The following is a 15,028-nucleotide window of genomic DNA, read 5'->3' as shown; positions in this document are numbered from 1 at the left end:
ACACACACACACACACACACACCACACACACACACAATGGAATACTACTCAGCCATAAAAAAGAATGAAATTTTGCCAACTGCAGCAACATGGATGGACCTAAAGATTATCATACTAAGTAAAATAAGTCAGACAGAGAAAGACAAATATCATATGATATCACTTATATGTGGAATCTAAAAAAATGGTACAAATGAACTTATTTACAAAACAGAAATAGACTCATAGACATAGAAAACAAACTTACAGTTACCAAAGGGGAAAGTGGAGGGAGGGATACATTAGGAGTTTGGGATTAACAGACACAACAGATATATAAAATAGATAAACAGCAAGGACCTACTGTATAGCACAGGAAACTACATTTGATATCTTAAAATAACCTATAATGGAAAAGAATCTGGAAAATAATAGATATATGAATAGATATATGTAACCAAATCACTTTGCTGTACACCTGAAAATAACACAACATTGTAAAACAACTATACTTTAATTAAAACAAACAAAAAAAAAGAGTGGGGTTCTGGAGGCAACAGATGTGAGTGTGAACGCTAACCAGTAGCTAAATCTCTTTGCCTATGTCCTCCTCTAGAAATTGGGGCTCTAATAGCTCTTACCTCATATGGTTGCTGTGAGAGGCAAAAAAGTTAAACATGTAAATGCCTTAGGACAGTGTCTGGCATAGAGTGAAAGCCTGATGATTATTAGCTATATTGTTGTTGTTGTTATTGTTATTATTATTATTATGCACCAGGACCACTCAGATTACTGGGCGTGGTGAAGAAGCCTCACACCGGGGTCGACTTGCTATGTGACCTTAGATCAGTCGCTTTTTCTCTCCAGGCCTCAGTTTCCCCACCTGCTCTCCAAGGTTCCACCCAGCATTAATTTTCCCCTTTTCTGGAGCTTTCTCATGGCTCTCTTCCTTCTAAGCCTTTTTTCCTTCAGGGCCCGCCCAGGGTGGTGCTCACCCCTGGCTCCACTGCCCAAGCGGTGAAGGTCACCCTTGCCTGCCCATTGAAGGCTCAGATAGGGAGTTCCTGGGAGAGGTCAGAATCCAGGACCAGAACCTATCAGAGCCCGGAGAGGTAAATAGGGAAGGAAATGAGAAGAACAAGTTATTGCTTACTTAGCTCCTAGGTGTGTCTGTTTGCCCAGAGTATCAAGACAGGCCTAAAGGGAAAAAACAGAGCTCCTGGGAGATGCATTCTTCACTTGACACAAAAGGTGACCCCAGAAGAGCAAGGGTGTCACATCTCACAGGTGTACAGCACACTACAGTTTACACAGCACATTTGGGGCCAGGATGCGTCCTTTTCTTGTCACTTCCTCCAAGATGTTCCTCCTCAGTTGGAACAAAATCCAAACCCTGCTCCCTGGCTTCCTGCCCTCAGCACCTTCCTCCTGCCTTCCCACCCCTCGCTCACCACCCTCCAGCCACGCTGGCCTCCTGGCTGCTTTTCTGAGAGAGCAAGTTTATTCCCATCACTTTTGCTGTTATTTCTGCCTGGAATGTTCTCTGCTGTTCCTTTAATGTCTGGTTCCTTTCTAATTCTCAGCTGGAACGCCACTTTTTCTGGGAGACCTGCTTTCTCTGGCTGCCCTTAAAAGCAGGCTTCCCCAGAAACCCTTGGGCTTGTCTTTTGGGGCGCTTTTACTCTGGGAGTCTCCTATTTGCTTACGTGTTTATTGTCTGTGAGCTCTGTGAGGCCAGAGGCCTTGTCCGTCTTGTCCCTGCTGCATCCACGGGCCAGGGCAGTGCCTGGAGCCCAGGATGTTCTCACTGATACCTGCTGAAGGACTGAATGAGTGACATTCACAGACATCTTAGCCCTGGACTTTTCATTTTCTATAAGAGGAGGATGAAGACCTGGGAGGAGAAATGATACTGAGAGCATTTTTGAGGTAGCTGGTAGCATCACTCAGGCTCTGGGCCAGGTTGCTGAGAGGTTGAGGAAAGAGTACAGGCTTTGGAAAACATACGTGGGTTTGAGACCTTGCTCTATGGCTTACTAATTGTGTGACCTTGGGCAAGTGACTCAACCTCTCTGAGCCTCTTCTTCTTTATCTATAAAATTGTTCCCCGAGCAGCATTCTGCAAAATGAATCTGATGAGTGAGTGTGAGTGCTTTGTGTGCTGCTGGGGGTGTGGGGACACTCTTCTTGTTTGTCCCTCGCCCTGTGCTGCCTTCCCAGGCCTGGACCAAAAGGGTGTTAGGTACAGCAGACCTCACACCTGCCTAAAAAGCAACTTACAGCTCCACCGGGGGGCGGGAGGGACCACCCCTCCACCCACCCCTTGGGAACACATTTGGGTCTTCTTGGAGTTTGCAGGACTGTGGCCTTTAAGAAAATATAGAAAACTCTGGGCTGTTTTCATTCATTCATTCATTCATTCATTCACATATTTATACTTCTAATTGTGGTTAAAATACACATAACATAAAATTTAACATCTTTTAAAGTGTACAGTCCAGTGGCATTAAGTGCATTCACACTGTTGTGCTACCATCACCACCATCCATCTACAGAACTTTTTTACCTTGAAAAACTGAAATTCTGTACCCGTTCAACAATAACTCCCCATTTCTCCCTTCTCCAGCCCCTGGAAACCACCATTCTACTTTCTGTCTTTAGGAATTTGACTACTCCACCTCATATAAGCGGATTCACGCAGTATTTGTCTTTTTGTAACTGGTTTATTTCAATGAGTATAATGTTTCCAAGTTCCATCCATGTTGTAGCATATGTCAGAATTTCTTCTAAGACTGAATTCCATTGTATGTATACACCACATTTTGCTTATCCATCTATCCATCAATGGGCATTTGAGTTTCTTCTACCTTTTGGCTACTGTAAATATTGCTGCTGCGATTTTTGGCTGTACAAATATCTCTTTGTTCCTGCTTTCAGTTCCTGTGGATATATACTCAGAAGTGAAATTGCTAGATCATATGGTGATTCTATTTTTAATGTTTTAAGGAACCACCACACTGTTTTCCACAGCATCTGCACCATTTGACACTCCCACCAACAGTTTCAATTTCTCCACATCTTTGCTGATACTTGTTATTTATTTTTGATAGTAGTCATCCTAATGGATGTGAAGTGGTGTCTCATTGTGGATTTGATTTGCATTTCCCTAATGATTAGTGATGTTGAGCATATTTTCATGTGCATTTTGGCCATCTGTGTATCTTCTTTTTTTACTATATTCTTTTATCTTTTATTTACTGTGAATTCTTTTTTTTCCCTTTTTTTACATCACATTGAAATGACTTATTTATTTTATAACTGGAGGATGTTTATACCTCTTGACCCTCTTCATTTCCTCCACCCTTTAATCCCCCTCCCCCTGGCAACCATCATTCTGTTTTCTGTATCTATGAGTTTTGTCTTCTTTTGTTTGTTTGTTTGTTTGATTTTTAGAGTCCATATATAAGAGAGATCATACAGTATTCATCTTCCTCTGCCTGACATATTTCACGAAGCATAATATTCTCAAGGTGCATAGATGCTGTAGCAAATGGCAAGATTTCATTCTATGTTATCTTTTTTGAGGGAATGTCTGTCCAAGTCCTTTGCCCATTTTTTAATTGGACTGTTGGTTTTTTTGAGGTTGAGGTGTATTAGTTCTCCATATATTCTGATGTTAAACCCTTATCTGATATAAGATTTGCAATTGTTTTCTCCTGTTGGGTTGCCTTTTCACTCTGGGGATTGTGTTCTTTAATGTGCAGAGGTTTTAAATTTTGATATAGTCCAATATATCTATTTTTACTTTTGTTGTCTGTGCCTTTTGTGTCATAACCCAAGAAATCATTCCAAATCCAATGACATAAAAATTTCCCCTGTTTTATTCTAAAAGTTTTATGGTCCTGAGCTATTTTAAAGGCCACTGAAAAAGACAAGATCCAGCCTCATCCACCAGAACAGAGGCACCAGTCCCCTACACCAGGAAGCCTGCACAACCCATGGAACCAAACTTAGCCACTGGGGACAGACACCAAAAACAACGGGAACTACGAACCTGCAGCCTGTGCAAAGGAGACCCCGAACACAGTAAGTTAAGCAAAATGAGAAGATAGAGAAACACACAGCAGATAAAGGAGCAAGGTAAAAACCCACTAAAACAAACAAATGAAGAGGAAACAGGCAGTCTACCTGAAAAAGAATTCAGAGTAATGATAGTAAAGATGATCCAAAATCTTGGAAACAGAACGGAGAAAATAAAAGAAATGTTTAACAAGCACCTAGAAAAACTAAAGAGCAAACAAACAATGATGAACAACACAATAAATGAAATTAAAAATTCTCTAGAAGGAATCAATAGCAGAATAACTGAGGCAGAAGAACAGATAAGTGACCTGGAAGATAAAATAGTGGAAATAACTACCACACAGCAGAATAAAGAAAAAAGAATGAAAAGAATTGAGGACAGTCTCAGAGACCTCTGGGACAACATTAAACACACCAACATTTGAATTATAAGGGTCCCAGAAGAAGAAGAGAAAAAGAAAGGGTCTGAGAAAATATTTGAAGAGATTATAGTTGAAAACTTCCCTAATATGGGAAAGGAAATAGTCAATCAAGTCCAGGAAGCACAGAGTCCCATACAGGATAAATCCAAGGAGAAACACGCCAAGACACATATTAATCAAACTATCAAAAATTAAATACAAAGAAAAAATATTAAAAGCAACAAGGGAAAAACAACAAATAACATACAAGGGAATCCCCATAAGGTTAACAGCTGGTCTTTCAGCAGAAACTCTGCAAGCCAGAAGGGAGTGGCAGGACATATTTAAAGTGATGAAAGGGAAAAACCTACAAGCAAGATTACTCTACCCAACAAGGATGTCATTCAGATTCAACAGAGAAATTAAAACCTTTACAGACAAGCAAAAGCTAAGAGAATTCAGCACCACCAAACCAGCTTTACAACAAATGCTAAAGGAACTTCTCTAGGCAGGAAACACAAGAGAAGGAAAAGACCTACAATAACAAACCCCCCAAAATTAAGAAAATGATAATAAGAGCATACATATCGATAACCACCTTAAATGTAAATGGATTAAATGCTCCAACCAGATGACACAGACTGGCTGAATGGATACAAAAACAAGACCCATATATATACTGTCTATAAGAAACCCACTTCAGACCTAGGGACACATCCAGACTGAAAGTGAGGGGATGGAAACAGATATTCCATGCAGATGGAAATCAGAAGAAAGCTGGGGTAGCAATTCTCATATCAGACAAAATAGATTTTAAAATAAAGACTGTTACAAGAGACAAAGAAGGACCCTACATAATGATCAAGGGATCAATCCAAGAAGAAGATATAACAATTGTAAATGTTTATGTACCCAACATGGGAGCACCTCAATACATAAGGCAAATGCTAACAGCCATAAAAGGGGAAATCGACAGTAACACAATCATAGTAGGGGACTTTAACACCACACTTTCACCAATGGACAGATCATCCAAAATGAAAATAAATAAGGAAACACAAGCTTTAAATTGTACATTAAACAAGATGGACTTAAGTGATATTTATAGGACATTCCATCCAAAAACAACAGAATACACTTTCTTCTCAAGTGCTCATGGAACATTCTCCAGGATAGATCATTCTTGTGTCACAAATAAAGCCTTGGTAAATTTGAGAAAATTGAAATCGTATCAAGTAACTTATTCGACCACAATGCTATGAGACTAGATATCAATTACAGGAAAAAATCTGTAAAAAATACAAACACATGGAGGTTAAACAATACACTACTAAATAACAAGGAGATCACTGAAGAAATCAAAGAGAAAATCAGAAAATACCTAGAAAAAAATGACAATGAAAACACGACAACCCAAAACCTATGGGATGCAGCAAAAGCAGTTCTAAGAGGGAAGTTTATAGCAATAAAATCCTACCTCAAGAAACAAGAAACATCTCAAATAAACAACCTAACCTTACGCCTAAAGGAATTAGAGAAAGAAGAACAAAAATCCCCTAAAGTTAGCAGAAGGAAAGAAATCATAAAGATCAGATCAGAAATAAATGAAAAAGAAATGAAGGAAACAATAGCAAAGATCAATAAAACTAAAACCTGGTTCTTTTAGAAGATAAACAAAATTGATAAACCATTAGCCAGACTCATCAAGAAAAAAAGGGAGAAGACTCAAATCAGTAGAATTAGAAATGAAAAAGGAGAAGTAACACTGACACTGCAGAAATACAAAGGATCATGAGAGATTACTACAAGCAGCTATATGCCAATAAAATGGGCAACCTGGAAGAAATGGACAAATTCTTAGAGAAGCACAACCTTCTGACAATGAACCAGGAAGAAATAGAAAATATGAACAGACCAATCACAAGCCCTGAAACTGAGACTCTGATTAAAAATCCTCCAACAAACAAAAGCCCAGGACCAGATGGCTTCACAGATGAATTCTATCAAACATTTAGAGAATAGTTAACACCTATCCTTCTCAAACTCTTCCAAAATATATCAGAGGGAGGAACACTCCCAAACTCATTCTACAAGACCACCATCACCCTGATGCCAAAACCAGACAACGATGTCACAAAAAAAGAAAACTACAGGCCAATATCACTGATGAACATAGATGCAAAAATCCTCCACAAAATACTAGCAAACAGAATTCAACAGCACATTAAAAGGATCATACACCATGATCAACTGGGGTTTATCCCAGGAATGCAAGAATTGTTCAATAAATGCAAATCAATCAATGTGATAAACCATATTAACAAACTGAAGAAGAAAAACCATATGATCATCTCAATAGATGCAGAAAAAGCTTTTGACAAAATTCAACACCTATTTATGATAAAAACCCTCCAGAAAGTAGGCATAGAGGGAACTTTCCTCAACATAATAAAGGCCATATATGACAAACCCATAGCCAACATCATTCTCAATGGTGAAAAATGGAAACCATTTCCTCTAAGATCAGGAACAAGACAAGGTTGTCCACTCTCACCACTATCATTCAACATAGTTTTGGAAGTTTTAGCCACAGCAATCAGAGAAGAAAAGGAATCCAAATCGGAAAAGAAGAAGTAAAGCTGTCACTGTTTGCACATGACATGATACTATACATAGAGAATCCTAAAGGCTCTACCAGAAAACTGCTAGAGCTAATCAATGAATTTGGTAAAGTAGCAGGATACAAAATTAATGCACAGAAATCTCTTTCATTCCTATACACTAATGATGAAAAATCTGAAAGAGAAATTAAGGAAACACTCCCATTTACCACTGCAACAAAAAGAATAAAATACCTAGGAATAAACCTACCTAGGGAGACAAAAGACCTGTATGCAGAAAACTATAAGAAACTGATGAAAGAAATTGAAGTTGATACAAACAGATGGAGAGATATACCATGCTCTTGACTGGAAGAATCAACATTGTGAAAATGACTCTACTACCCAAAGCAATCTACAGATTCAGTGCAATCCCTATCAACCTACCAATGGCATTTTTCACAGAACTAGGACAAAAAATTTCACAATTTATATGGAAACACAAAAGACCCCGAATAGCCAAAGCAATTTTGAGAAAGAAAAATGGAGCCTGAGGAATCAGGCTCCCGCACTTCAGACTATACTACAAACCTACAGTAATCAAGATAGTATGGTAGTGGCACAAAAACCAAAATATAGATCAATGGAACAGGATAGAAAGGCCAGAGATAAACCAACACACATATGGTCACCTTATTTTTGATAAAGGAGGCAAGAATACACAGTGGAGAAAAGACAGCCTCTTCAGCAAGTGGTGCTGGGAAAACTGGACAGCTACATGTAAAAGAAAGAAGTTTGAACACTCCCTGACTCCATACACAAAAGTAAACTCAAAATGGATTAAAGACCTAAATGTAAGGCCAGACACCATCAAACTCTTAGAGGAAAACATACGCAGAACACTCTATGACATAAACCATAGCAAGATCCTTTTAGACCCACTTCCTAGAGAAATGGAGATAAAAACAAAAACAAACAAATGGGACCTAATGAAACTTAAAAGCTTTTGCACAGCAAAGGATACCATAAACAAGACAAAAAGACAACCCTCAGAATGGGAGAAAATATTTGCAAATGAAACAACTGACAACAGATGAATCTACAAAATTTACAAGCAGCTCATGCAGCTCAATATCAATAAAACAAACAACCCAATCCAAAAATGGGCAGAAGACCTAAATAGACATTTCTCCAAAGAAGATGTACAGATTGGCAACAAACACATGAAAGAATGCTCAACATCATTAATCATTAGAAAAATGCAAATCAAAACTACAATGAGATATCATCTCACACCGGTCAGAATGGCCATCATCAAAAAATCTACAAACAATAAATGCTGGAGAGGGTGCGGAGAAAAGGGAACCCTCCTGCACTGCTGGTGGGAATGTAAATTGATACAGCCACTATGGAGAACAGTATGGAGGTTCCTTAAAAAACTAAAAATAAAACTACCATACGACCCAGCAATCCCACTACTGGGCATATACCCTGAGAAATCCATAATTCAAAAAGAGTCATATATCATAATGTTCATTGCAGCTCTATTTACAATAGCCAGGACATGGAAGCAACCTAAGTGTCCACTGACAGATGAATGGATAAAGAAGATGTGGCACATATATACAATGGAATATTACTCAGCCATAAAAAGAAACAAAATTGAGTTATTTGTAGCGAGGTGGATGGACCTAGAGTCTGTAATACACAGTGAAGTAAGTCAGAAAGAGAAAAACAAATACCGCATGCTAACACATATATATGGAATCTAAAAAAAAAAAAAAAAGGTTCTGAAGAAGCTAGGGGCAGGATAGGAATAAAGATGCAGACGTAGAGAATCAACTTGAGGACGCAGGGAGTGGAAAGGGTAAGCTGGGATGAAGTGAGTGAGTGGCATGGACATATATACACTACCAAATGTAAAATAGATAGCTAGTGGGAAGCAGCCACATAGCACAGGGAGATCAGCTGGGTGGTTTGTGACCACCTAGAGGGGTGGGATAGGGAGGGTGGGAGGGAGGGAGACGCAAGAGGGAAGAGATATGGGGATGTATGTATATGTATAGCTGATTCAGTTTGTTATAAAGCAGAAACTAACACACCATTGTAAAGCAATTATACTCCAATAAAGATGTTTTTTAAAAAATGGAATAATAGTCAAACAAATAAGAATCTGAGTCTAACTAAAAGGCTTTATTTGTGTGCATATGTATGCTTTGAAATGCTTAGGTGAAATAAAATACTCGGTATATAAAAAGAAAAAAGGCCAATGAAAGATGTTAAAATACAAAATGATCTCAGTGTGGTTTGGAACCCTGACCCAGAGGTCCAGAGCCCAGAGTCTGGGGACCAGGAGACCATGTAGATGGGTCTGCTGGAGCATCTTCTGGGGACGCTGGTGGTTGCTGCCTCCTGAGGTCCAGTTTGTGGGTAGAGCAATACAAAGTAGGGAAGCAGGGAGCATCCTTTCTAGGAAATCCCTGCATCCCCACTTAAGGATCCTCCGTTTTCCCATCAGTAAAATGTCCCAAGCCCTGTTTGTGTTTGTTGTGAGGACTGAATGTGAAAGGATGGAAGATACCTGGCCTTTCCTATTCATGGGGGCTGACAGGGTTAATATTGCCAGCCCTGGTTCCTGGGTGTGAAGGTGGCATGTGAAAAAGTCCAGGTTACTAATTTAAAAATTCCTTCACATGACATAGATACATCTTGAAAACAACAAGCTAAGGAAATGAGCCAGTCATAAAAGACAGCATATTATATGATTCCATTTCTATGAAATTCCAGAGGAGGGCAGGGTTTCTTTTTGGTGTAATGAAGATTTTTAAAAATTGATTGTGGTGATGGATGCAAAACTCTGTGAATACCCTAAAAGCCATTGAATTGTATACCTTAAGGGTGAATTGTATGACATGTGAATTACATCTCAATAAAGTTGTTTTAAAAAAAATCCTTTCACATTCCAAAGATACAATTAGACTCCAAGAGGTGAAGTTACTGACCCAGGGTCACACACCAGCAGGTGACAAACCTGGGACCCAAGACTAGTCTGCAGGACCCCAAAGCCTGCTTCATTCTTTTGCTTCTGATACCTCCCTCAGGACTGGGTGAGGAAGGTGAGGTGTAGCATTTGTCTCATGAAATATTAAACACCTCTGCAAAAGAGTGTTAGCTAATATTTTAACAGTGTTGCCTCTGGGTGATCAGATTTTCTCTCTTTGTTCTTTCTGGTATTGTATAAGTATTTTAATATAATTTAAAAAACCCATTTTGAAAGAAAACATTATTCAGGAAAGGTAGGTGACAGTAAATATAATAGGCATCCAGAGTAAACAATTACTCTTGTAATTGTTCAGCTAAGGTTGAGTGCTTTCTATATGTAGGGTGCTGCACTAAGTGTTTGGTGCATATTATTACTTTTATAAGGTAGAGGCAATTATTGTCCTCATTTTACAGATGAGAAAATTGAGGTTGCAAAATGAAGTGGCATGTCCAAGGGGACACAGCAGGTCTGGGACTTGCCGCTGGGTCTGTCCAGCTCCAGAGTCTGCTCCTAATCAGGCATTTTGTCTAGACCAATAGAGACGAGGGTCTGGCCACTGGCCACGCTGATGGGCTGCAATGGTCAATTCCAGACTCTGCATTTGTGGAGGATAGTAGGCAATGCTAGTAGGTAGAGAAGTCAAGGCACAGGGGTGCGTGTTGTATAGGAACAGCTGGAGGTCTGAGGAGGTAAGGGGTAGGGCTGCAACACCATACTGCTTCAGTCTCTGCCAGGCTGTGCTGGGGTGGTCTTGCTTTGCGAGGCCAGGAAGGAAGAACAGAGCAAGCTAGGGCTAATGCATGAACTCAAGTGGGGTGGGGGGTAGGTTGGGATCTAACTATCCAGAGGCGGGATTAATCAGCCTTGTAAGGTAGTGAGCTCCCATCACTGGAGGTGTGAAAGCTGAGGCTTGATTTCAAATGGGCAGTACTGGTGAGGAGTGGCTTTAGGCATTGGGCAGAGGTTGGACTAGATGCCCACATTAGTCAGTGTGTACTGGATAACGAACAACCTCCCCCAACACTCAGCAGCTTGCTACAATAAATGGTTATTTTTCACTCCCTGATCTGTGGGTCAGCTGTGGCTCACCTGGGCTTGGATTCGAATCTGCTCCATGTGTCTCCAATTCGTGGTCTTCCTGAAGTGAGCTCTTCTCATGGCCAACGCTGCAAGCATGAGAGAAAGAACACAAGTAGGCAATGCATCTTAAATTCTCTGCTTAGAATGGCCACACTGTCAAGTCCACTCAGGTTCCATTGGTCAAAGCAAGCCACATGGCCAAGTCCAAGTCCATGGGTGAAGGGTGTATATTCTGCTCACAGGGTGCAGAACGGGAGCGGATACAGTCGACCACAATGACCTTTCAGATGATCTGATCCATACCAAAGAGGTAGATTGGCACTTTTCCACATGACTGGACCCCTCCAGGAATGTGTGATAATCAGTAAATTCATGGCCGACTCCAACTCCAAAGTGCCCCCTTGCTCCCTCCCTTTCTCTTGGTTTGTGTGCCTGCCATCCATTCATTTCTTCTCTCTTCCATCATCCTTCCCTGGCTCTGGGGAGAAACGGGACTGGTGAGATGAATCAGAAAGAAAAACAGCAACATACAAGCCCTGGGACTTCCTTTGTTCCTAGGGACGGATCCCTGACCTAGAATTTGGTCACAGAAAGGGAAACGATTAAATCAATGCCTTGCAGGCTCTCCGTGCAGCTCAAGGATGGTGAGCAGGCATGGAGGGCTCTTGGATGGGCTGTAGGTGTGCCCCAAGCTTCTAACAGAGTAGGAACCAGAGAGCTAAAGTCTCCTAGTCAAGAGGAGATTTAAAATGGAAAGACAGGGAACTGAGAGGGGCTGCCAGGCTGTCCTGGAAGGGAAAGACCTGGAAAATGTCAACAAGCAAGCATCTAGCATCAGAGGGTCCATGTGGCCAGCGAGAGGCTCCTCCTGGTGGGATTTTAGGATAATATTCAAGTTAAAGCTGTTGCCTAGGCTGAGTGATGTGCAATATCCACCCTCCATCCTCCTAAACTTTGAGTGAAAATCTGTTCCACACAGAACCTTTTGTTCCTGGTCATTTGGGGGAGCGAAGTGATCAGGCCTGCGTCCAATGTGGGGTGGGGCAGAGAGGCAAAGATAGCGTGGAGGGTGAGAACTCGGAGGAAGTAGGAGGTAAGAGCAAAGGCTGCCTAGGGGAAATGTAGCTATCTAACATGGGGATGTGAGCTACCAATATTTTTATTTAAATATCCAAGAGCAGGCCTAGCCCAGCAGACAGGAGCCCCAGAGATCTTCAGGGGGTTGCCACCTAACTTATATTTGGGGCATATTTGGGATAATTTTGGACTCCATGGAAGACCCTTTGCAGCTTGGGCTAACCACTGGCCTAGTGCTGAGACAGAATCGTGTCCTTGGGGAGAACAGCCCTGGGCTGGGCAGCCTCTCAGAACACACCACAAAATCAGAAGGAAGTTGTGCAAACAAGTCTGAAGTTAGCCCGACAGGTTTTGGGGAGTGGGGTTCCTCCGTTTGAAGCTGAGCATTGCAGACAGTGTAAAGGCACCTGCAGGACTGAGAGAACTTTCTAGAGCCTTTCAGCCAAGACTATCCCCTGAGGCATATAGATTCGAGGCAGGACAACCCCAGGTGGTGAATACCGGGTAATGGGGTGTGAAGAGGATATACTTGGTTCAGGGAGGTGTGTTGTAAATGTTGTAAATCAACTCTACTTCAATAAAAAGAAGAATGTCTTTTATATGCTAATGAGATGACTGGTGGCTGGGGGCCCCTAAATAGCTTCAGGAGGGGGAATGGCTGGAGGGTTTGAACTTTCAGCCTCTCCCTGCCATCAACTCTGCCCTGGAGGCTCCAGAAAAGCTCTGCTGCAGATGGTACCTTTTGGCTGGGCCTTGAAGATAAAGAGGAGTTAGTTACCTGGCGATGGTGGGGATGGGCTCCTTAGGCAGAAGGAAGAAAGTGAGGTAGACTCTAAGGAAGGATGACACATAATTTCACTAGTTAACATAAGCTTTTTAATCTCTTTCCTCATGTATTTCTATTTCCTGTTAAAAACGAGAAATGTATTCAGATTTATGCTAATTGCATACCCTGCACCCAGAATAGAAAAAGTCGTAGGCAGTGGCTGCAGAGTCCTCACTGCTGTGGGAACTTCTTGCTGTGTTTGTGGCTTCCGAGGAAGAAATCCGGACCCTGGAGCCTTACGCTCGTCCTGGGGTGGCCCCGCACTGTGGACACGTCACTGACCACGCAATCACGTGGACTGGGGGTTCAGTGCCTGACTCTGGCACTTGGGGGCTGCGTGACCTTGGCCAAGTCATTTTGCCTCTCTCAGCTTTAGTTTCCAAAACCTAAAATAGGGATGCAGATCTGTCCTCCTGTCACTCTGTCTCCTCCAGGGCTGAGCACTTGGGCTATCTCCCTGGTAGTTTGCCAGCTGGACACCCAAGGCACGTTCTTACTTGATCTAGAAGGTGTCTGACTGCCTGGTCCAGAGCACAAGGTCACTTTGATCCCTGTTTCACTCAGTTGCTAAAACGTCCTTTAAATAAGCAGGAACAGGCAAGCACATCCATCTTCCCTCCTTGCCGCTCAAGTCAGCTGCCTGGTAACTTCTCTCCCGTGGTCAATAGCCCCAGCTCTGTCAGTGGGGCTGGATTCTCACATCCCTGGCTTCAGGGTGATGCCCAGAGAGGACCTGTCTCCTTTTTACCCCATGCCAAGCAGGGTAAGGTCATCCCTTCTCTGGATCTGGAAGACCCGGGAATGTCCAGGGCCTGGATTTGAATCCTGGCTTGGTTGTGATGCCTTGGGCAAGTCCACTAACCTCTCTGAGCCTCTGTTTCTTAATCATTTAAATGGAGATGACAACACTGACCTTCCAGACTTACAATGAGGAAGCCATTAAATGGGAGAGTATGTGCCAAGTGGCAGATTGTGACAACTATATATCTGCTCTTTGTCCCTGGTTCCTGGCACAGAGCTCCTAAAACCCTTGGAACACTCGACTCGGGAGTGGCAAGAATGCTTTTAATAGTACAGATGAATCTATATACAAAGACAGAAACAGCCTCACAGAGAAAACAAACGTATGGTTCCCCAAGGGGACAGGTAGGTGGGGGAGGGATGAATTAGGAGTACGGGGATTAACAGATACACACTACTATGCACAAAATAGATAAGCAACAAGGATTTACTCAATAGCACAGGGAATTATACCCAATATCTTGTAATAACCTGTAACGGAATATAATGTGCTGAAAAAACCCGTAATCACTATACTGTACTTCTGAAACTAACACAATGTTGTAAATTGACTCTACTTCAATAAAAAGAAGAATGTCTTTTATATGCTAATGAGATGACTGGTGGCTGGGGACCCCTAAATAGCTTCAGGAGGGGGAATGGCTGGAGGGTTTGAACTTTCAGCCTCTCCCTTAAGCTCTGGGGAAGGCCGAGGGGCTGGAGATTGAGTTAATCACTAATGGCCAATGATTTATGCCTATGGAATGAGACCTCCATAGAAATCCCTAAACAATGGAGTTCAGAGGGCTTCTGGGTTGGTGAACACAGCGAGGTGCTGGGAGGGTGGTACGTCCAGAGAAGGGATGGAAGCGCCCCTTCCCTCCCCCATACCTTGCCTTATGTACCTCTTCCAACTGACGCTTCCTGAGTTGTTATATCTTTTTTATAGTGAACTGGAAGTAGTAAGTAAAGCACTTTCCTGAATTCTGTCAACCATTCTGGCCAAGTAGTAAACCTGAGCAGGAGGTTGTGGGAAGCCCCTGAACTTAGAGCTGGTTGGTCAGAAGTACACGTGGCAACCTGGGACTTGTGACTGCTGTCTTAAGTGGGGCAGTTTGTGGGACTGAGGCCTTGAGGGGTCTGCACTATCTCCAGACAG

The sequence above is a fragment of the Eubalaena glacialis genome, chromosome 4 (assembly GCF_028564815.1).
Source record: "Eubalaena glacialis isolate mEubGla1 chromosome 4, mEubGla1.1.hap2.+ XY, whole genome shotgun sequence".
Lineage (NCBI taxonomy): Eukaryota > Metazoa > Chordata > Mammalia > Artiodactyla > Balaenidae > Eubalaena > Eubalaena glacialis.
The sequence above is the reverse complement of the archived record's forward strand: the minus strand, read 5'-3'. Positions refer to the sequence as shown.